The 25,537-nt window shown below is 38.2% G+C and overlaps 1 long non-coding RNA gene across 1 annotated transcript in view; it reads left to right on the plus strand.

The window, feature by feature from the left end:
- The first annotated feature begins 5,042 nt into the window (after positions 1-5,042).
- The window catches only part of LOC149831958 (uncharacterized), a 32,445-nt gene continuing 11,950 nt past the window's right edge, over positions 5,043-25,537 (plus strand). The window contains exon 1 of the long non-coding RNA XR_016433068.1: positions 5,043-5,488. This is a non-coding gene — a long non-coding RNA (uncharacterized LOC149831958). The remainder of the gene's footprint in view (positions 5,489-25,537) is intronic.

Consider the following 25,537-nt stretch of genomic DNA (forward strand, 5'->3'; position numbering starts at 1 on the left):
GTGAAAGGGGTGCATAAACCTGCTGAACTCATTGTACGTGGACAATTATGCCTAATGATGATGGGAATTGTGTAAAAGAAAAGAGGGGTTCTCAGATTTAAAAGCAGTGCCATTGTGGAAGCTTTTGGCTTACACATAAATGGAGAACTTTTACTTGATCGTCAAGGGTCTGAGTGTGCAGCAATATTCATGTATTTTATAAGCTTTGGCAATACTGCATCTTTTCTTACAGTTAGGTATTCCATGGCTTGGTATATATCCCACCATGTAAAATGGTCACCTTCCCTTCCTACTATATAGTCATTGAGATGTATATAATAATTAAGCAACCTTTTTCTCTATCGTACCTTCTTCATCTGCAAATGTCATGTTTCAAATACTTCTGATTTTTTTAGATGCAATGTAATTGGTGCGGACAAGTTCTCCAAAAGCCCATTGTATCTGTTACTGTTTTCTCTATGGCAGTCTAATATAAGTGAGGATGTCGGACAAACATATACTTAAGTCTCTAAGGTGGTCGTTGGACATACCCACTTATCCAGTTAAACAGGATAAAGTGTGATTTTCTATTATTGAGCAAGATGGAGTTTCCCCGCTTATCCTGTTTATCATAATAGATGGGTGCATCCAAACACCCCACAAGGGTCAAAGAAAACATATAAACTTGTTAATATAAAATATGTTCTTAGCCAAGCTAAATAAAAAGACCAGAATTATACCTTGGGTTGATCAAGGCACAGGAGATGTGAGAGCAAACGATCAAGTCTTGATAATCTCTCTTATGGTTTAGAGGAAAACGTCTACTGAACCAAATGATCTAGTCCTGGTGATCCTTGTGTATAGAGATGAGAACCACACAAGTGCGGGATTAATGAGACAGACCATTTTGCTACGGCTGCTCCCCTCAACACAATTTGGTGTGCATTGCCTATTCACCTAGTAAAAGGTCGGGAAATTAAAAAAAAAAAAAACTTTAAAAGAGAGGATTGTTTACATTGATCATGGCTCATAAAAGGTTGACATGAAACTTTATGGATATTCATCCTTCTCAACGATGTGTGGACTTCAACCAAATGTTGGTTATGGTTGTTGCATGGGGCGCCCGTGATCATAACCACCCTAGATCCAAGTAAATTCCATCTCCAAGACATATAATGACGCTTAAGTTCAAATTTTATAGGCCCTCATACATGAAAAGGATTTTTGCTAGTGGAATAGGATCAGGTTTGGCATACTTGGGTCAAAGTGATTTTGTCTGGAAGAAAAAAAAATCTTAATAGAAAGTGCAGCAGCTCTCTTCTTGTTTCAAATTGTATGATGAGTTTTTTTTTTCGAGAAAAAAAATTTGTACGCTAAGTTTTCTTTCCGAGAAGACAAAAAAAAACTTCAAATTGTATGATAAGTTGGCGGTACTCTAAAGAATAAGAATCATAAAAAGGTAAGTTTGAAGAGTTAATTGTAGGTTTTGCAAAACACAAGAATCATAACTTAAAATAAGCAAGTCTTTGGAAGTACATGTTTTATTTTTGAAATTAATGAGATGGGTAATAAAAACTTAGACCTTTCAAGTAGGAGTTGAAAGCTTTTTTTTAAGGGAGAAGAGAAACAATTCATTAATTGAAAGTAAATGCTTCTCTCTCTCTCTCTCAAACATATCGATTTTTTTAAATATTTTTGGGAACTTTTTTTTATTGATACAATTTGTGAGATTTCTTAAGTTTTGGGTCTTAAGATGGTCATTAAAGACAATCAAAGCATACTTAATTATCCTCACATGATCAGATATATCAAGGGCAATAATTAAGATGATCTTGAGTTACAAACAAAAAGCAAGCAAACTATATGATAGATTTGCAGAACTCATTGCCACACTGACAACAATGTAAAACCCAGTAAATTGTATGTTTGTATTCTTTATTTTTTGTAACTCCATGCAACAAGTTTTTTCGACAGAGAAAGCTGGGGTTAGGCAGACCCCTACCAGTTATACAACCATACCATTTGGGGTTTGAACTTGCAACGTCTCACCACAAGGTGACGTGCACTAACTGCTCCTGCCAGACAATCGGAGCCCCGTTGATCCATTCAACAAGTTAAGCAGGTGAAGTTGATAGCTAACCAGTGTACTGTTGGGGATGGTTACGAGTTATTGATTTGAATGTCCACACATTCTCTTGCTCAAAGGAAAATGCCTACACGAAAATGCCTACACATTCTTAGTTGTGAATGGTAATATTCATCCTATGATTTTAGTGAATAACGAAATGTATAATAGCTTTCTAGATTAAAAGAGAATTTTGGAGATTTCAAAGAGACAAGATTATTTTGTCACGCTAAAAAATGGTTTTTGCTTGATTGCAACAAATAAGTGCTTGTGAAAAGGAGTCGAATGAGGTGAGTGCACCAACTAAAGTCACACTATCTTAGACGCATTACAATTTGAAACCAAAAAAAAAATATTCAAAAGTATTTATTTATTTTTCTTTTAGTTATATCCAAGAAGCACTCAGAATTATTAGTCATTTTGACAAGATTTATCAAAATGTCATTCAGCAACCTAATACAGAATATAAATGTTCGAATGTGTATACTGCACCTTACAACAAATAATTTCCTTCAATGTATATACTATGTGTCAAGGTCACTAAAACTGTGCATTACTCTTACAAAAGAACAAAGTACGTACATTCGTGGTGAGGCCATCCTAATCTTTTATACATTTTAGGTTAAAAAAATGAGGTTCTTAATGAAGACTGAGGTCAGGCTTAGGTTTGGTATGAAATTTCATAAACCATGCCCGATTTTATATGCTGATCAAACGTACCATCAGGGATCTGCTTGTCTGGAAGGAACAGTTAGTGCACGTCATCTTGTGTTGGGACGTTTCAAGTTCGAAACCCAATGGTATGGTTGTATAACTGATAAGGGTCTGCCTAACCCCAGCTTTCTCTATCAAAAAAGCCTTCAGGGGGAAGGGGGGGTTCTCCATGGGAGCAGTTTGTGCAAGTCACCATGTGATGGGACGTTGCAAGTTTGAATCCCACTGGTATCGTGATTGAATAACTGCCTGATCGTATAGCCGCCAATAGGTGTACTGGAAAGGAGGGGCCTTAATATCCAAGCTTGATCATCGAAAAAAATAAATAAATCAAAGTTCACAAAGTCACTCAAATAATTAAATGAACCCCCCTTTTTTTTTTGTTACCATGCCCTGAGCCTACCCAATCGGACACGCAAATATCACAAGATTTATGAAAATCTAGCGATAATATGGTGATAAATTGCCTCAAAGTTTAAAACAACAATTTCTCGTGAGATTTTCAAAATATCACGAGATTTATGAAAAAATGCATAAATACAACGTGATATTTACATTTTAAACGACCATTTATAATGAAAAAAACAGTGCATTTTTATTTTTAAATATTTTTTATTAATACTTTCTTATAAAAAATCATTTTTATATTTTAAATTTATTTTTTATTGCCAAGATTTTTCCAAAAAAAAAATGCAAGATTTTATGAAATTTTTTCAGTTTCTCATGAGTTTTTGACAAACAAGATTTTGCCGAAAAAACACGTTTGTCACTATGGGTGATACACAACCAGAAACTGTACCGGTCACCACAACACATTTTAATGTGCCGTTGCAGTTGATCAGCCCTCCATCTTTTGTCTGGGGTAAGGAGAGAGTATCAGGTCAGAAGCAGAAGCACCTTGGGAGACGTTATGAAAAGCTCATTGTGAATCGTTGGATTTAAACCATTCGATGCGCTCATCCGAAATATGAACTACGGCATCGGAAAAATGAGTGGGGCCTATCTAAGTGATGGGCATTCCATTGTTACAGGTTTTGGATGCCCTTCTTCTTGAGATCAATGGCATCCAGAGCACACTTCTCACCTGATCTCATCTCGGCGTTAAGGTGCAGCGGCACATTCAAAGTGTACAATGTTGATTGCACTTGATCCGCCTTCGCCAGCTACACACCTAAGTGTGCTATCACTAAAGGTGTCAATAGTCCTGATTTACCCAGACCCGACACGAACCAAACCCTATAGGGTTCAAGTACGGTGATAAATAATAAGACCCGAGTCTGGACCTGAATGTCAGACCCGAGTATAGTTTGTGAAATTTTACACCAGTTTCGATTAAGACCCACATTTTTTCAATATAAAAATGACAAAAAATATGGTTTTGTTGGGTATATATGGTTCATGTAGTTCTTATCGGGTCTGGATATCATTTCTCTTATAGTGGGCCCCATTAGACCCAAATTCAGACCCGATATCATACTCGAAAATAGGGTTCAAGTCTGGTACCACCTGGGTCTGAACCAAATCTGACCCACTGACACCCCTAGCATGGTGTCAATGGGTCGGGTTTACCTGGACCAAACCCTATAGGGTCCGGGTATGATGACAAATAAGAAGACCCGATTAAGACCTGGGTCTGGACCTAAAGGTCCGATTAATACATGGACCTACGTATAGTTTGTGAAATTTTATACCAGACCTAGGCCCAACCCCAGTTCCAATTAAGACCTGCAATTTTTCAATATACCTAGCTATGGGTGTTAACGGGTTGGGTTTACCTGGACCCAACCTGGACCAAACCCTATAGGGTCCGGTATGGTGACAAATAAGAAGACCTGTGTGTGGACCCGGAGATCCGATTAATACATGGACCCGGGTATAGTTTGTAAAATTTTATACCAGACTTGGGCCTGACCTGAATTCCGATTAAGACCCACAAATTTTCAATGTAAAATGATAAAAAATATTATTTTATTGAGTATGATCCGAGTCTGGTTCATGTAGTTCTTATCGGGTTAGGGTATGGTTTCTCTTATAGTAAACCCAATTAGACTCGGGTCCGGACCCGATGACATACCCGAAAATCTGGTCCAAGTGTGATTCCACCAGGGTCCGAACTAAACCGTACCTGTTGATACCTCTACTAGCTATGACAACTAACAAGTTTAGCTGAGCCGAGCCGATCTGATCATCCCCTATTTGTGCTCAGCTTGGTAATCCTTCGTGCCGGGCTGGGAGAGCCGAGCCCCGAGATGCTTGTCTCATTTCCTCGTCCTCGCTATCGTTCCCGCACTCCCCACCTGCTTCCCTCAACTCCTCTGCCTCAACGCCTCCCTCCCAATCATCTCACACCACCTGATGGCATTGAGAAATCCAGAATGCTCAATATGCCTCACTCGGCGCTCCCACCCAAATCCCGTCGTCGTTTCCAAGCTGAAGGCGCGGCAGCGTTGCCAACTCCCGAAGCTACTCTCTGGCCTAACTAGATGGATGTCACAATCCAGAAGGGTTTCAAGGAAGAGACTCAAATGAACCAAACCCCCCTCAAATGCTATGTTGGTGTTCGTCCATGGCAGATTCCTCGCTTGTTGGTGGTGTACGGTGCGTCGTTTGCCGTTCTTCTCAAGCTTTGGGCGCGATTGTTAGTGCTACGGTCTTAGACTTCTTGCTAAGGTATACTCTTGTATCATTTGGTTACAATTGGTTGGTTTTCTGAATTTTTGGATTCACCCACTTATTCTGATATCTCGGATAAGTTGAGGTCTTGCATGTCAGTATGCAAGTTGCAAGCTTATAAGGGTTTTCGGGATAAGTGGCAGCTCCCAAACTCCTACTAATTTCTTGCTTGGTTATCATGTGGGTAGCCTTTGAAATGCCTACAATTTTTATTCTTGGATGCTTTCTAGATCAGCTGGAAAGAGAAACACTCGATTACCATTTGTTCATTTCTTATGTAATTTTATCAGTTGTAGTGGTAATCACGTTGTTTTCTTGAATTGGTAGGAGTGTTTAATTTCTTTTCTTTTCTTTTTTTCTCATTTTCTCTTCATGTTTTTCTTCGCCGATATGAACATTTAAATGGGTACCAAATGTATGCTGCGGAAGATTGGTAGTTTGCGTTTGTGAATCCAAAGAATGGCTTATGAAATTGTCATGGTTCTCAGACCCATAGTTACTGGCAGTTTATAAAAATATTGGAAGCTCAGCTTACCTTTCCTGATGTTAGAAATGCATTTTTTTATTGTTTTTAAACTACTATTTTAATTTTGAAACCTACATATGATGGGTATTTGTGTGCAAAAGCACATGTTTTACTCTTTCTTTTTCCCTCCTTTTATGGTATTTCACTTTCCTTATTGCTTCTTACTCGATTCCTTTAAACTAGCACCTACCTGCTGAAGCAGGTTGGGAAATAGATTCACAGACATACCAGGGTTTGGGTAAGTAGTAAGAATTGGAAAAGAAAGAAGCATGATTCTTGTGCTTGTGGTCGAGATGGGATTTAATCCATTTTGTTTTTCTTTTGCTTTGGGAATTGTTTATAAGATCCTTTCTATCTCAAATAACTTTCCTCTTTTGAAGAGGCAAGAGATTAATATCTAAGCAAAGAATAAATGAAGTTTGTAGATTTTATGTGTAACACCCGGATCTGGGACCTTTGGTGTCCGGGTTTGTGGGTATTACTTTTCAGAGGGAAACAAATGATATGTCTTAAAAAAACAATCTTCAAAATTTAAAAAAAAAGGCCTAGGCTCTAAAAAAAGCCTAGGCAGTCACAGCCTAGGCGACCTAGCCGGCACCTAGGCAGTAATATAGGGCCCCACCGCCCAAACCTAGTGACCCAGGCGGTGGGGCTGTGATTAGGTCACCTAGGCGCTGCTTTTGACAACTAAGTGTTAGTTTTGGATCATGGATCCGACCCGCACCACATTCCAAGGATCCATCTTGGGATGCGTGGGCGGTGGCATGTTTGTAATTAGTTTTTACTTGTGTAATGTCATACTATGTACAACACTTATAAATATTAAGTAAAAGAGGGAAAACCCTATTGCCGCCAACACCTCTCTTCTCTCTCTTCTCTCTTTACCTCATCTCTAACCCTTGCAGGTGGATATTTTTGACATGGTATCAGAGCACAGGCGCGGAAATCAATCATCTAGAAGGCCTCTAAAGACCAACACGTGCTGCTAAAGAACATAGGTTTATTTTTGTCCCTTCTTCCTTAATCAGTTTTGCTTATTTCCTCCTTTTTCTTATAAATCTTTCACGTCATTCCAGTTTTTCTTTTTTGGTTCTTCTCATTCTCAATATTTCTGGTACGCACGTCTTAACATCTTGTTTCAGTCTGCCGAGTTTTTGTTTTCTCCCCAAAATATTTTTGATTCTTTCCCTTTTTTCTGGTTCGCACGTTACTATTTTCTGTGTAACGTGTGTGCTGATATCTTTTTCAGCACACAGCAGCATTGCTGCTTCCTTTTCTTTGTGTAACGTGTGTGCTGATATCATTTTCAGCACACAGCAGCATTGCTGTATTTTTTTCTCTGTGTAACGTGTGTGCTGGTATCATTTTCAGCACACAACAGCATTGTTGTTTTCCTCTTTCTCTGAATAACGTGTGTGCTGATATTATTTTCAGCACACAGCATTGTCGTCTTCTCTTCAATACACTGTTAGAACAGTTTTGGCTTCTCATTCTTCATATAATCCATGGATTCCAAGTTGAACCCTAGTTTTCTTACTCACCTCATGACCCACAAGTTATCTCATGATAACTACTTACTTTGGAAACGTCAGATTGTGCCTTTTATTCGCAGTCATGGTCTTTATGGGCATTTAGATGGGCGATCACCCGCCCCACCTACACATATCATGCAAGAAATAACAGGTGAAGATGGGAAGGTGAGTCAACTTCGAACCACCAATCCTGCTTATGACATATGGGTACAACGGGATCAGACATTAGTTGCTTACATAACTTCCACACTTTCTGATCGTGTTTTACAAACTATTTCTGATGATCAATCTACTGCCGAGTTGTGGAATGGACTAGCTCATTCTTTTTCTCAGGTTTCTGAATCTCGGGCTTTGCAACTCAAGTGGCAATTCCAATATGCGAAAAGGAAACAAATCTATTACAGAGTTCATGGGGGATGTCAGGGTTATTACAGATCAGTTAGCTGCCATTGGAAGTCCTGTATCAGATAAGGACATGGTACAACGGGTATTAGGTAGCCTTGGACCTGAATATCGCATGTTTTGCACAACACTCCAGGTTGTCTCAGTTCTTCCATGTTTTGATGATCTTCAATCTAAGCTTTTGCAATATGAGGTCAGTTTAAATCAGGAACACGCGTCAGATGATACTCATCCTGTGATGATGGCACATACGCCTATTCAAACATGAGCCTTATTTACTTCTCCTCGTCCAAATGGAACAACTATAAACAAAGGAGGATTACTACCTACACCAGTTGGAGGAAGCCTTGGCTCAGGCAGTGTACCACGAGGGGGACGTGTTCCTACTTGTTTTCTATGCAACAAGCGGGGACATGTTAAAGCAAATTGTTGGTATAATCCTCAGAACCGGAACAAAACAGGGAGGCCAGGGCAGAGGGCAACTCAGACGTTTGCACACACTCCTCAGGGACAGGTTCTTCCACAGGACGTACAAAATATCCTTATGACTACTTTCAATCAGATGAACTTGCATCAAAATGATGATGGTATATGGTATATTGATTCAGGGGCAGCAACACATGTTACTTCTGATGCAGGTAAATTTTCTCACTTGACTCCTTACACTGGAAATGACACTATAGTCATAGGAGATGGATCTCACCACCCCATCTCTCACACTGGAAATGTCTCCCTTTCTTTGCCTGAATCTCAATTACCCTTGTCAAATATCTTACTCACACCTGCTATTCAAAAGAATATTCTATCTGTGTCTAAATTAGTTGATGAAACAAATTCTTCTGTTGAATTTACTCCTTCTGTTTATCTTAAGGATCTTCACACCAAGAAGACGCTCACTAAAGGTGAACGGCGTGGGAACATGTACGTCTTTGAAGAATCTAATGTGCCTTTGAAGACGTCGTCTTCCGTAGCCGTGGCTTCTTCAGCTCCTTCCTTTCCAACATTTTTTAGTCGATCCACAGATCATAGTTCTTCTTCTAGAGTCTTGAAACTTAATAAGCCAGACTTATGGCATCTTCGTTTGGGTCATTGTAGTCAAGTTTTTCTTGACAAGTTGTCTGCTAAAGGTCTAATACCCGCAGTCAGTTTAGAGTCAAAATGTCCAAGTTGTCATTTATGCAAAAGTCATGTACTTCCTTTTCATAGTATCAATAAAAGAGCAACAAAACCTTTTGAGATTATATGTTCAGATGTTTGGGGTCCTGCGCCCACTGCCTCTCTTTCTGGATCTCAATACTATGTACTCTTTCTTGATTCTTACACTCGTTTTAGTTGGATTTACTTCATGAAAAACAAACATGAAGTTTTCAAGTTGTTCAAACAGTTTCATGCACTAGTCCAAAACCAATTCAATACCAATGTTGTATATTTCCAGTGTGATGGGGGGAAGAATACATATCTCATGATTTTAGTGAATATTTGAAGGAGCATGGCATTACACGTAACATTTCTTGCCCTCATACCCCTCAACAAAATGGAGTAGCTGAGAGAAAACACAGGCATATTGTTGAGACAACCTTGAGCATGATGCACACTGTGGGTATTCCCTTCTCTCTTTGAACCGAGGCTTTCCATACAGCTGTTTATGTTATCAACAGGTTGCCCATGACCATCCCTGAAGATAATTCTCCATACTTTGTTCTTTATAATTGTCATCCATCATATGAAGAACTACATCCTTTTGGTTGTGTATGTTATGTTCACATTGATCATTCATTGAGAAATAAGTTTCAAGACAGAGCTGTACATTGCAAGTTTCTTGGGTATGCAGATGAATATAAGGGATACAGGTGTTATGATCCTCATATAGGCAAAATTCAGGTATCTAGAAATGTTGTTTTTGATGATAAAAATTTTGACACTCTGGGTTAGTCTTCCACAGATACACAGGACAGTTATGATCCTTGGCTCAGTGACTCACTTTTATATGACTCGTTGCCTTATGAGGATTCATCTTTATTGACAGAGAATGAACCCTATGCTTTCGATGTGGAACTGCATATGAAAGGCATTCCTCCTACAACAACATCCTCACGTTTTTCTGGTCTTGTTTATTCTCGTAGAGCCCATCCAGTCAATGATGAGACTCCTCTACGACGTTCCACTCGGATTAGACATCCTATAGATCGCTGGGTAAGTTATAACAATTTCTCTTTGGATTTTCAAACATTTCTAACCAGAGTGTCCAAAGAAACAGAACCTTTCTCTTTTCATGATGCTGTACATTCCCGTGCCTGGGTAGAGGCGATGAATGAGGAAATGGAAGCATTGCATGAATGCAATACATGAGAAATTGTACCAAGGCCAGATAACAAGAATGTTGTACGGTCCAAATGGGTGTACAAGATCAAGCACAAACCGGATGGCAGTGTTGAGCGCTATAAAGCTCGTCTGGTCGCACGAGGTTTCACACAGCAGTATGGGCAGGACTACGATGAAACGTTCAGCCCAGTCGTAAAATTGGGCACTGTCAGGATTATCATTGCATTGGCATTACAACATGGATGGTCACTCAGTCAACTTGATGTTAAAAATGCCTTTTTGCATGGTGAACTAAAGGAAGAAGTTTACATGGAGCAGCCACCTGGTTATAGTATGCATGATTCATCCAATTGGGTATGTAAACTTCAACGCTCTCTTTATGGCTTGAAACAAGCTTCTCGATCTTGGTTTGAGAGTTTTTCCACGGAGATCCAACATCATGGGTTCACTAAAAGTGTCCTAGATCATTCATTGTTCATATTCAAAAGTGATTCAACTATTGTTTGGGTGTTTATATATGTTGATGACATCATTATTACCGGGAGTGATGAGGTTCACATATCTTGGGTTAAGTCTATGCTGATGGCTAAATTCAAGATGAAAGACTTGGGTCCTTTGCGATATTTTTTGGGTGTGGAAGTTGATAGTCGACATGAGACTATTACATTGAGCCAACATAAGTACACCATTGATATTTTACTTGCTACAGGGACGGAGAATTGTAAACCAATTAGCACACCTTGCCTTCTAAATCATAAGCTAAGTGCAAAAGAAGGCACTACTTATCATTATCCTACTTTGTATCGTCGAGTTGTAGGGATGTTACAATACTTAACATTCACTAGGCCTGACATAGCATACTCTGTCAATCAGGCTTCACAGTTTATGCATGCTCCTACAGATGTACATATGGAAGGAGTAAAAAGGATCCTTCGGTATTTAAAGGGTATGATTGGAGATGGCTTGATGTACACCAAGGACACAACTTATATGTCAGGGCATCGACTATTCACCTACACAGACGCGGACTGGGCGGGTGATCCTGACAAGCGAAGATCAGTTTCGGGGTATTGCATTCTTATCGGCAATAATATTGTAACATGGAGTAGCAAGAAGCAAAAGGCAGTGGCGCGATCTAGTACTGAAGTAGAATATCGTGCAATGGCAGCAAGAACAACCGATGTTACATGGGTGAGACATCTACTGCAAGAATTACAAGAACCAATCTCGTCCTCTATGCTTCTTTGCGATAATCAGAGTGCTATTAATATTGCCTTCAATCCCATCCTTCATTGTCGCACGAAGCATATCGAGATCGATCAACATTTTGTTAGGCAAAAGGTGGAAGAAAAAGAAATTGAACCTGCATATGTTCGGTCAGATATGCAAGTTGTTGACATCTTTACCAAAGGATTATCCACTCATCAGTTTTGGGCATTCAAAGGCAAGTTGAACATGATCAAAGACCATACTCAACTTGAGGGAGGCTGTTAGTTTTGGATCATGGATCCGACCCGCACCACATTCCAAGGGTCCATCTTGGGATGCGTGGGCGGTGGCATGTTTGTAATTAGTTTTTACTTCTTGTGTAATGTCATACTATGTACAACACTTATAAATATTAAGTAAAAGAGGGAAAACCCTATTGCCGCCAACACCTCTCTTCTCTCTCTTCTCTCTTTACCTCATTTCTAACCCTTGCAGGTGGATATTTCTGACACTAAGGTGAGGATAACCCTCACCCTTCCGATAATGGGGGTGTGAGGTTTATCCTCGCCCCCTGCAAATGAGAGGGGGAAGGCGGTTCCTCATTTGGAGGAACCGTCTTCCCCAATATTCATTTTTTTTTCAATCGTTATCTCCCCAGCCTGGCCGGGCCTGGCTGGGGTTTGAGCCCACCCGGCTTGGCCGGGCTGGGTTTTACATTATGCCTGGAAAACATTAACATATTAAGAAACAGAAAAACAAAGTTCATAAATTTCTCATTCCTAGTTGATGTACGGAACCATAGTGAACAGTTGATTAGATGATGAGGATTAGTTTGTGTTTCCTAGTAGGTGATGACTTTAGATGCTTTTAACAGTAGTGTAAACAATAAAATTAGTCTGATTTTATCATACTTGTAATCGGACATCACAATGTACTATACTACTGCACTGTTGGGAAATATGACTTTATCACTTGTAAGCATCATGGCCAAGCATTATAATGGCAGCATATTGCATTCAAAGATGTAGATTCAGACTTTTAATTTGAATGTGGTAATAATAAAAACACAACAGCTAATATAAAGTGAAAATTGGAAGAGAAATACGGAGATTATAGAATTTATTTAGATGGCATTTGCAAAAGGATTATATTGAACTGTATATTTAAAGCAGCACTATATTGTTGATAATGAATAGGCCCATTACTGAGGAAGTCTTCTGTTGTTGGCGTTTTTAGGCAAGTCATAGTGCCCTTGGAATTTGAGTTTGAGAACTCTCAGTTAAGATAGTATGATTAAAACAATCAGTCTGACATGTTTGAGCCTAATTTATTGTAGGTTTCAATGATAAAATTACACGTCTATCTCATAGTTGGCAAACCCGGAGATCCGACTCAGGAATTGCCCAAGTCAGATCGGATCGCCCACTAACTGGGCTGCCAATCCAGTCCAGTCCTGATTTAACCAGGATTGGCTGACTCGGCGAGTCGCCGATTCAGGACGAGACATAACGAGGCGATTCAGTCCCGATTCGCTAAGTCATCTCGGATTTTGTACCAGTTCGTTTGATACGAACCGGTTCTCATTCTTTCTTGCCTTCTCAAACCCTAGCAATCAAACAGCGACGGTCGGTAGCCAAGTGCTCTCTCTCTCTCTCTCTCTCTCTCTTTGCGAGGCGAGCCGAGGAGACTCTCTCTCTGTCTTTGCGAGGCGAGCTGAGGATGTAATGAAACAAGGTACAATGGAACAATAGTGAAACAAACACAATGCCAACAAAGGGCTTTAATAAACTCACTTAAGGTTGATCACTAATGGACCAAATACAATCTCAAAAGAGATAAAAGTATCAAACAACACAAAAGGCATACAAGCCTATAAGATGGGAAAAAAACTCTAGAGAAAACCCTCAAATGCTTCTAAAAGCATTAAGGAATAACAAGGGAGTGAGGCTCTATTTATAGAGCCTTATTCCAGCACATGGGAGGCAGTCCATCTCTTTGGACTGCCTTCCAACAGTCATTATTATGACTGTTGGGTGACAGTCCAACGTCTAGTTGGACTGCCTCCCAACAGTCATATTTTGACTGTTGTGCCCAACGGTCATAAATATGACTGTTGTGCTTAACAATCATAATATGGCTGTTGGGCAGTTTATTTATTACAATGCTAAATTATATTTTAGTTCCTAGTGGACTGTACTATATGATAAAAGGCAAAAATACCCTAATCGGTATTTGAATACAATTTTATTTTTAACACTCCTCAAACTTATGGGGAAATCACTGAAAGTTTGCTAAGAAGATACAAAAATTGAGGCAGTGGAAGAGTTTTGGTGAAGAAGTCTGCAATCTGAAATTCGGACTGGACATATGGCAATGTAATAGTCCTCTTCAAATATTCTTCGCGAACATAGTGACAATCCATCTCAATGTGTTTTGTTTGTTCGTGAAATGTGTAATTGCTGGCTATATAGATGGCACTTTTATTATCACAGCATAACTTTGAAGGTTCTAAGACATCAACACCCATATAGGAAAGTAGTGCTCTCATCCACACAACTTCTGTGGTTGTGGTAGTCATTGCCCTGTACTCAGCTTCCGTAGAGGATAAAGACACTTTCTGTTATTTTTTGCATCGCCAAGAAATGAGAGAATCACCTAAAAACACACAAAAGCCAGTAGTTGAGTGACAGTTATTGGGATCTCCTCCCCAGTCAGAATCAGTGTAAGAAATAAGATTTAAGGATGAGGAAAATAATAAAAATAGTCCTTTAGATATAGTTTTCTTGATGTATCGAACTATTCTTAATATTGCACTCATGTGGACGGTTGTGGGCGCATGTTGATGTTAAATTATGTAATCAAACTTGTTTTTTCGAATATATATTTTATATATATAAGGTAATACATATACATATATATAATATATGTATATGTATTTACCAATTATATATATAAAATATATATATTCCTATTAAGGGTAGTTTAGGAATTTTACACATATTCTTTTTCGAGAATATGTTTTTTGTATTTTCTTTTTTCTTTTTCTTTATTTCTTTTTCTTTTTTTAAAATACTTTGTACTTCCTTGGGAGGGGCTCAACACACTAGTCGTTGGAGCCCCTCCAACGACTATGTGGAGCCCCCCTCTCCAAGGTCTTCTCAAGCCCTATAAATATGGGCAGCTCCTCTTGTATTTTGTAAGGGATTTGGGATTGTAGCCCAACCTCTTTAGTTGTTTATGAATCTTATGAGTGCTTTTGCACATTTGTGATTCGGTGTGTTGTGCTTGTTGTGCACAAGTGTTCTTGGGTGTGTATGTTCACACATTTATTCTCAAAGTTATTGTGTTATCGACTAAAGTATCTTGTTGAAGATACTTTTACATGGTATCATAGCCTCGTTGAAGAAGAAGAATTGCGATTCGCCTTCTCTTGCATTCCTCGAAAAGCGTGCCTTCAAGTTTTTTGAAAACAAAGAAGATCACCTTCTTCGAGCAATATTTTAGGAGTCTCTCTTGTCAAGGAAGACGCGAAAAGTAATTGAGGTACGTATTATTCCTTGTCTTCTCTTCTCTCTAATGGGCAAAAAAGACTCCCATTTCTCTCTTGGGTTTAAGCCGGTAATATGGAAGCCTATATTAAAGGAAAGGGGCTTTGGGGTTACATTCATGGATCCATACTGGAACCGGAACCAAAAATTACCTTTTTTGAAGGAGGGGATATTAAGATCCTTGAAGGGGATGAAAGGCAAAAGGCCCTTGAAGAGTATTCTAAAAAACATGATGATTGGGAAATGAAGAACTTTAAGATCTTATCTTGGATTTTTTCTTCCGTTGAGACCAAGATAAACGCCAATATCATCAAATTTAAAAAGGCTTCCGAAGCTTGGGTATATCTTGAGAAAATGTACACCTCAAGAGATCTATCCCACAAATACTTTCTCCAAAAGAGGGCTTTGACACTCCAACAAAATGACATGACCATTCGGGAATACTTTGCCGAATTATCCTCTATTTGGGACGAACTCGCAATTCTTGAACCTAAATGGAGTGGAGAGGCAATCGAATTAAGGCACAAACAACTTGAGGAAGACCGGTTCTTCAATTTTTTAAATGGCCTTAGACCCGAATTTGAACAAGTTCGGTCCTCTCTTCTCTCCGCTTTCACATCCCCATCACTTGAAGATGTTATCACCAAGCTAAGTGGTGAAGAAACCCGTATGGAGATTCGCAAAAATAATCCTAGCATTCTCGTTACTTCCTCCACTCAAGAAGATGGTGAAATGGCTAATGCGGTGTCAAGATCGGGAAATAACATGAAGACCTATAGACCTCCTCATTTCAAGAATCAAGGTCAAGGAGGAAATGATCGGTATGGCAAAAGAGACTATAGCAAAGTAAATTGCTACTATTGTAAAGAACCCGAACATATCAAACCTATGTGTCCTAAATGGAAGAAATTGATTGCAACAGCTATGGCATCCCAAGTTGAAGAATGACCCTCTTCATCAAGTGAGTCTCTTTCTCTTCAACAAATCATAGAAGCACTACAACCTCTTCTCAAGGGAGGTACTTCCGGAGCCGCCATGTCATCCTCTTCCCCCGGTAAGACATCTTGGCTTTTAGATTCCGGGGCATCCTTTCACATGACCCCTAGCTATTGCTCTCTTTCAAATTTTTCTAAAATTTTTTTTCCATCCTTTGTATCAACCGTGGACGGAACATCTCTTGAGATTAAAGGAATAGGTAATTTTGAAAAACAAGACTTCTTTGTTCCAAAAATTCGTTTTATCCCAAACCTTAACTTAAATCTTCTTTTCGTTTCCCAACTCTCGGACCATGGTTGCGATATAAAATTTTCTTCTAATAAATGTTGGATACAGGATCGCCAGTCCGGGAGATTGATTGGGGAAGGCTTTAGAAGAGGAGACCTCTACTACGTAGATTTTCTTCAAGTTCCCAAGAGTCAATTTTGCAACGTCGTCCAAAACAAAGATATTCATGTATGGCATAAGAGATTGGGTCATCCCAATATTGTTAAAATCTCCTATTTGCCTTTTGTTAAACATCTTTGTAAAAGTGACTTTTTGTGTAATGAATGCATTCTTGGGAAAATGAAATGTTTGCCTTTTCCCCAAAGATCCATGTTTACGACAAAACCATTTGAAATTGTCCATTCCGATGTATGGGGACCGGCTCCGGTAATGTCAAAAGGAGGATTTTCATATTATGTGATCTTTGTGGATGACTACACTAGGTTTTGTTGGATTTATTTTCTTAAACATAAACATGAAGTTTTCTCAACTTTTAAAAATTTTCACATGATGATTTCGAATCAATTCAATAGATGTTTGAAAATCTTTAGGTCTGACTCTGGAGGAGAATACCTTTCAAATGAATTTAAAAGTTATCTTGAAAACTTTGGTATTCTTCACCAAAAATCTTGTCTGAAAACCCCTCAACAAAATGGGTTAGCCGAACGAAAGCACAGGCACATCATTGAAACAACTAGGACTTTACTCATTTCTCAAAACATTCCAAAAAATCTCTGGGCTGAGGCAGCCCTTACTTCTGTCTATCTCATAAACAGACTCCCATCGAAAAATTTAAATAAAGTTTCTCCCTTTGAAAAATTGTACGATAAGGAACTTGATTATAGCAGGTTGAGGGTCTTTGGGTGTAAATGTTTTGTTCTTACTGATAAGAATGACAAACTTTCTCCTAAAGTCATTCCTTGTGCCTTTCTTGGCTATTCTGAAACCCAAAAAGGGTTTCGTTGTTATGATATCAAAAGTGATAAATTATATGTTTCCAGAAATGTGAGTTTTTTGGAAAATATCAGTGGATTCGAACGTTGTGACCCTCATAATGAAAATATGGATTACTCCTTTTTATTTGATTTACTGAATAAAGACGATGATACTAGTGATAATGAGTCAGATCAAAGTAACTCAAATGAATTTGAAACCGAGGGAAACTCCTCCTTGCCTCCTTCATCACATCAACATGAAGAATTACCTAGAAACCCCATCACCTATACTCATAGAGATCAAAACAACTTTAGGAGTGCTCTTGACAGATATAATGATGTCAGTCCCAGTGCCTCTCAGAATGAAGTGATCCCACGTAGAACCGAAAGAAGTAGAAGGCCTCCTTCTAGGTTCATTTCCTATGACTCCTTTTCACCAAGATATAGAGTCTGTCTTAGTGCCATTCACTTCTATATAGAACCTAGAAATTTTGAAGAAGCACGAAAGTGCTCTGAATGGATGAATGCCATGGACAATGAACTTGAGGCTCTGAGAAGAGCCAAAACTTGGGAATTTCAAAATCTCCCTGAGGGCAAGAAAATAATAGGGTGCAGATGGGTTTTCAAAGTAAAAACTAAAAGTGATGGATCCCTTGAAAGGTATAAAGCTCGCTTGGTTGCAAAAGGATATAGTCAAGAATATGGTATTGACTATGAAGAAACTTTTGCTCCTGTAGCTCGTATGGTCACTGTTCGATGTCTTATAACCGTTGCCTCTATCAACAAATGGAACATCTATCAAATGGATGTGAAAAATGCCTTTTTAAATGGCGACTTAAGCGAAGAAGTTTACATGGATGCTCCTCCTGGAATGGAGACTCCTAAGGGAAAGGTGCTTCGTCTTCAGAAAACACTCTATGGCCTAAAACAAGCCCCCAAGGCTTGGTATGATAGATTTAACTCTGTTATGATTGAGAATGGTTTTTCCTCTTGTTTTACTGACACTGCTCTATTTGTTAGAAAATCTAATGCAGGGATTGTAATTTTACTTCTGTATGTTGATGACATGCTCATCATTGGGAGTGACTCTAACGGGGTTAAGAGTATAAAATCTATCTTAAAAGATAAATTTAAAATGTCTGACTTGGGTTTTTTAACTTATTTTTTGGGAATTGAAGTAGCATACTCTCTTAGAGGATATTTCTTATCTCAAACTAAGCTTGCTTCTGAGATCATTGACATGTCAGGTATTACAGATGAGAAGCTTTGTGAAACTCCTGCGGTAGTAGGAGCAAAGATGAAAATTGATGATGGGGTTCCCCTTTTGGATCCTACACCCTACAGACAGCTTGTCGGATCTCTGATGTATCTGAGTATTACTAGACCAGATATATCCCATGCAGTCCATACTGCAAGTCAATTTCAGCATGCGCCTACATCCGTTCACATGAGTGCCATCTTACGAGTCGTAACATACTTAAAGGATACTCTAAATAAGGGAGTTTTTCTATCCTCTTCTTCTGACTTAAAATTGATTGCTTATACTGACTCAGATTGGGGAGGTGACCCAAATAATCGTCACTCCACCACTGGTTTTTGTGTGTTCTTAGGAGACTCACTAATTTCGTGGAGATGCAAGAAGCAACAAAAGGTGTCGCTCTCTTCAACTGAAGATGAATATCGTGCCATGGCAACTACTACCATGGAGATTGTTTGGATTCATCAACTGCTAGAAGACATGGGGATCACAATTGAAAGACCCACCAAGCTGTACTGCGACAACAAGAGTGCAATCTACATTGCAAAGAATCACACCTTTCATGAGCGGACTAAACACATCGAAATGGACTGTCACTATGTTCGTGAAGCATATCTCCGAGGAGTTATTGATCTCCCTTATGTCACGTCCGAATATCAGTTGGCAGATTTCTTTACTAAAGCCTTGTGCGCTCCGCGGTTCAACTTCCTTCTTGGCAAACTATCGGTCATCATGCCCTAAGTTTGAGGGGGGTGTTAAATTATGTAATCAAACTTGTTTTTTCTAATATATATTTTATATATATAAGGTAATACATATACATATATATAATATATGTATATGTATTTACCAATTATATATATAAAATATATATATTCCTATTAAGGGTAGTTTAGGAATTTTACACATATTCTTTTTCGAGAATATGTTTTTTGTATTTTCTTTTTTCTTTTTCTTTATTTCTTTTTCTTTTTTTAAAATACTTTGTACTTCCTTGGGAGGGGCCCAACACACTAGTCGTTGGAGCCCCTCCAACGGTCACAAATGTGACTGTTGGAGGGCTCCAACGACTATGTGGAGCCCCCCTCTCCAAGGTCTTCTCAAGCCCTATAAATATGGGCAGCTCCTCTTGTATTTTGTAAGGGATTTGGGATTGTAGCCCAACCTCTTTAGTTGTTTATGAATCTTATGAGTGCTTTTGCATATTTGTGATTCAGTGTGTTGTGCTTGTTGTGCACAAGTGTTCTTGGGTGTGTATGTTCACACATTTATTCTCAAAGTTATTGCGTTATCGACTAAAGTATCTTGTTGAAGATACTTTTACAGTTGAAATTGACTTGCAGAATGTACGACATGCGCAATATCTGGCATTGTAATGGACAGGTACATCAACGATCTAATAAGTTGTTGATAAGGGGTTGGATCATCTATTAATACTCCATCTTCAACTTGCATTTTTGCATTTATTACTTCAAGAGTATCAACATATTTTGTGTCAGTGATTCCTGAACCCTCAACAATATCAGCTGCAAACTTGATTTGAGATAAAATGTATCTTCTTGGTGAGTAGGCTACTCTAATTCCTAAAAAGTATCTCAAAAAACCAAGATCAGTTGTATCAAAGGATTTTTTAAGCAAAATTTTAATATCTTCAATTTTCTTTTGATTATTCCCTGTGATGATCATATCATCAACATACAAAAGAAGAATGATGAATGAGGTACCTGTAGATCTCATAAAAAGAGCAGTGTCAGTGTAACAAGATTTAAATCCAAGTTTTAATATCGTACCACTGAACCGATCATACCATGCTTTAGGGGCTTGTTTAAGCCCGTATAAGGCTTTTTGAAGACGAATTACCATGTCTTTTTCAATAGACAGACCAGGAGGAGGATCCATGCATACTTCTTCATTTAAGTTTCTATTCAAGAATGCATTTTTTAACATCTAACTGATATATCGGCCATTTTCGAATGGATGCTATAGCAACTAGAGTTCTAACTCGTAGTCATACAAGCTACTGGGGCAAAGGTCTCTTCATAATCTATACCATATTTTTGAGAATATCCTTTTGCAACAAGTCTTGCTTTATATCTCTCAAGAGACCCGTCACTTTTTTTTTAATTTTAAACACCCATCTACACCCTATTGTCTTCTTTCCGATAGGAAGAGGTTGAATTGCCCAAGTGTGAGCCTTGCGTAATGCATCTAATTCAATTTTCATGGCTTCAACCCATTCGTTTATATTTTTGGCCTCGTTATAGTTGGATGGTTCATGATAGGAATGAATGACTAGAAGACATGCCCTGTAGCTTTATAAGAAGGATTCACATGAGACAAATCTACTTGGAGGCCTATGTGTTCGTTCTGACATTCTAACATTAGTTTCTTCAGTATTTGTTAGTTGATTATATTTGTCAAGGGCACATGGATGCTCCCCAATATTTCGTTTAGAGTATTGAAGAGGATCTTGAGATGGTTCACTACTTGAGTCATTAATAGACTCGAAGGTTTCAATATCATTACTAATACCTTTATTGGGTAACAAATCAAATAAGAAAGCATACTCGGATTCCTCCTTAGGAACTTCAAAATCAAATCCATTGTCATTTTTTAGAAAGGTAACATTTCTAGAAACATAGAGTTTATCATTTGTTTTATCATAACATCGATATCATTTTTTATTATCAGCATAACCAAGAAAGACACATTTTATAGCTTTATGAGAGAGTTTGCTATATTTTTCAAGAAGCACGAAGCATTTACAACCAAATACCCTTAACCTTTTTAAATCAGGAGAAATTTTAAAGAGTTTTTCAATAGGAGACTTGTTTTTCAAATTTTGAGAAGCCATTCTATTTATTAGATAGACTGCGGTTAGAGCAACTTCAACCCAAAATTGCTTTGGAATTTCTTTTGAAATAAATAGGGTTCTAGTAGTTTCAATGATATGACGATGTTTTCTTTCAGAAATCCCATTTTTTTGAGGTGTCCTAGGGCATGTTTTTTTATGCACAATTCCATGATTTTTTTGATATAATTGAAATTCATTTGAAAGAAACTCTCCCCTAGAGTCAGAGCGGAAGATTTTAATATTTTTTTAAAATTGTTTTTTAACTAGATTATGAAAGTTTTTAAAACATGAAAAAACTTCGGATTTGAGTTTTAGAAAGTAAATCCAAGTATGTCTACTAAAATTATCTATAAATGTAACATAGTACAAATAACCACCTTTTGACATAACAGGAGCGGGACCCCACACATCCGAATGCACTAATTCAAAAAATTTATGTGTCATAGAGGTTCTAGACCCAAAAGGTATCATTTGCATTTTTCCAAGTATACAATCTTCACATACAAAATTTTTATACAACAACAACAACTATGCCTTTATCCCAAAACAATTGGGGTCGGCAATATGAACCAACAAAGAAAATCATTCTGGGTCTTCCACATGAATCCTTCTCCTCCAATCATTTTTATCCAATGCCATGTCCTCGGTGAGGTTCAAAGCATTTATATCCTTTCCTATCATCTCCATCCAAGTCTTCCTAGGCCTACCATGACCTCTTTTAACTAATATATTTTCCCATTTCTCCATCCTTCTAACTGGAGCATCATTAGGCCTTCGCCGAATATGTCCAAACCACCGTAAACGATTCTGTCTCATCTTATTTTCAATGGGTGCAACGCCTACCTTCTTACGTATCTCCTCGTTCTGAATCTTATCTTTTATAGTATTTCCACACATCCATCTAAGCATACGCATCTCAGCTATACTCATTTTTTGAATATGATGTCTCTTGGCAGCCCAACATTCTGTACCATATAGTAAAGCGGGCCTAATAGTCGTCCTATAAAACTTTCCCTTCAACCGCAAAGGCATTCTACGATCGCACAACACTCCAGTTGCACTTTTTCATTTCATCCACCTAACCTTTATCCTATGATTTACATCTCCATCAATTTCTCCATACTTTTGAATGATAGATCACAAATATTTGAAACAATCATCCACCGGTATTTCTTGCTCACCAAGCTTCACTACACTCCCATCACTACTTCGTTGCTTGCTAAACCAACATTCCATATATTCTGTCTTACTCTTACTCAACTTAAAACCTCTTGCTTCCAATATCTGTCTCTATAATTCTAACTTAGCATTAACCCCAGCTCTAGACTCATCAATCAAAACAATATCATCATCAAACAACATACACCACGACACATCTTCTTAAATTGATCTCGTAAGCTCATCCATCATTATAGTAAATAGGAAAGGGCTTAAAGCAGATCCTTGATGTAACCCAACCGTTATAGGAAAATTGGTTGTCACCCCTCCACAAGTGCGAACATTGGTTACTACTCCTTCATACATATCCTTAATTATACTAATGTACTTAAGAGAAACACATTTCTTCATCATTGTCCACCAGAGAACGTCTCTAGGTACTCTATCGTATGCCTTCTCCAAATCAATAAAAACCATATGCAAATCTTTGTTCCTCTCTCTATTTCTTTCAATAAGTTGTCTAAGAAAATGTATAGCTTCCATAGTTGATCTTCCAGGCATAAAACCAAATTGATTCTTCGATATCATGACAACCTAGACTCAATTACCTTCTCTTAAAGTTTCATACTATGACTCGTGAGTTTTATACCACGATAGTTTGTGCAATCTTGTATATCACCCTTATTCTTATATAGAGGCACCAAAGTACTCTTCCTCCACTCATTAGGCATCTTATTTGTCTGCCAAATCTTGTTAAAAATATTTGTCAACCATTCTAAACCTTTCTCTCTAAAGCATTCCCAAGCCTCGATAAGTATACCATCTGGGCCAACTGTCCTTCTTGATTTCATTTTCTTCAGAGCCTCTACAATTTCTTTCTTTTGAATCTTGCGCATGAAGTCACGATTCATCTCATGAAAAGGAATGAACAAGTCTTCAAGATCCTGAGCATGACTTCCATTAAATAGCTTATCAAAATAATCTTTCCATCTCTCCTTAATCTCCTCATCTTTGACTAAAACCCTTTGTGTTTCATCTTTGATACATCTAATCATACCCAGATCCCTCGATTTCCTATCTCTCATCTTTGCAAGCCGATAAATATCCTTCTCGCCCTCTTTGGTATCCAACTTGTCATAAACCTCCTTATATACCTTATCCCTTGCTTTTCGAACTACTTTTTTAGCTTCCTTCTTTGCTATCATATACTTCTCCAAATTCTCATTATCACGACTCTTAGATTTCTATAACACTCTCTTTTAACCTTAATAGCTAATTTGACATCCTCGTTCCACCATGATGTATCCTTACCTAGTGGTGCACCGCCTTTATACTCACCCAATACCTCCTTAGCCACCTTTCTCATGCCACCCGCTATCTTATTCCACATTGATTCTGAATCCTCCTCGAAACACCAATCAGCTTCCTTAACTACCTGCTCTACAAACATTCTTTGTTTAGCTCCTTTCAGTGCCTACCACTTAATTCTAGGATCTATCCTATTGTTAAAATGTAAAACTGTACATATATGTATATATAATAATATTATATTATATATATATATATATACATTTTTCATTTCTTTCTTTTCTGTAATTTTTTTCCTTTATTTTTAATTTTTTGTCTTTATGTCATCTAGTTCAGTTTGAACTAGAATGACTGTTGCTAGTCAAGTCCTGTCCAGACTTGACTAGTAATAGAGCTGTTGGACTGACACATTCCAACAGCTCTAAATAGAGCTGTTGGACTGTGCCCAACAGCTCTATTGAGTCCTCTTTCAGCTGTGTATATAAAGGGGTGCAGCCCCTCTTGTATTTTACTCCAATGCTTCTTAAGCAATTGGTTTTTCATATCAATAAAGAATACATTTTTATTTTTATTTTGTTTCCAGTTATACCCTTTTTAAGGGTTATGCTTTAGTGTCATTCTTGACACTTGCTCTTGTTAATCTAAGCTCGTGTTTCGAAGATCCCCATTTCATTTCATGGTATCAGAGCCGCGGAAGTACTAAATCTTGAGGAAAAGCTGCCTCGGTTTCCGTGCCTGTTTGCAAAAGTGTTCGCCACTTGAAGAGAAGTGTTTTATCACTTCATTGGAGAAGATTTCACATCTTGTTGTATTGTTTTTTTTCTTTCTTTTTCATTTTCCTTGTTTCTCTTATATCCCTATTCTTTCTCTCCTTGTAATCGATGGATGACAATGATAAAGTCACCATCATGCCTATGAAACTAAGCGATACGAACTATGTAACATGGGCTTCAATCATGAAGCACCATATATGGGGAAAAGGCTTATGGGGGATTGTGGATGGTTCCGATTCGGAACCTAAGCTATCTCTTACTAAAAAGGAGGGAGATAAAGAGGTCCCTCTATCGGAAGAAGAGAAAATCAAGGTTATTGCCTCATACGAGAAGAAATGGAAAGAATGGAGAATATCTCATGCGAAGATAATGTCATGGCTTATCAATAGCGTTGACATTAAAAAATGCTCAAGTCTTGCCAAATTTGATCATGCCGATAAGGCATGGGAATACCTTAAGAATATGTATTCCCTTAAAGATATTGCACACGTGTGCAACCTCCAAGAAAAAGTTCGAATGATGACACAAGGAGACAAAACTATTCGTGAATATTACAATGGGTTGTCCGAACTTTGGGAAGAACTTTCCCTTTTAGAACCAAAGTGGCATTGTGCCGAAGACATCGAGCTTCGTCAGAAACAACTCGATGCCGAACATTTTTACCAGTTTATCACTGGATTAAGGCCGGAATTTGAAACCACTAAATCGGCCCTTACTTCACCAGGGAAAAATTTCTTCTATTGTTGAAACTATTGAAGAGTTAACAATGGAAGAAAATCGTCTCCGGAATTAAAAATTGAAGATGATTCCGTTTTAGCCGTGTCTAGACCAGAGAATCATGTTCGATCATATAGGCCTCCTCACTTTAACCGACAAAATGGTTACTATGATAAGAAGAAAGTTATTTGTCATCACTGTCATGAACCGGGACACTACAGGCCACAATGTCCCAAACTTA

Source organism: Nuphar pumila, chromosome 7, assembly GCF_984573655.1.
Source record: "Nuphar pumila chromosome 7, dmNupPumi1.hap1.1, whole genome shotgun sequence".
Classification (NCBI taxonomy): Eukaryota; Viridiplantae; Streptophyta; class Magnoliopsida; order Nymphaeales; family Nymphaeaceae; genus Nuphar; species Nuphar pumila.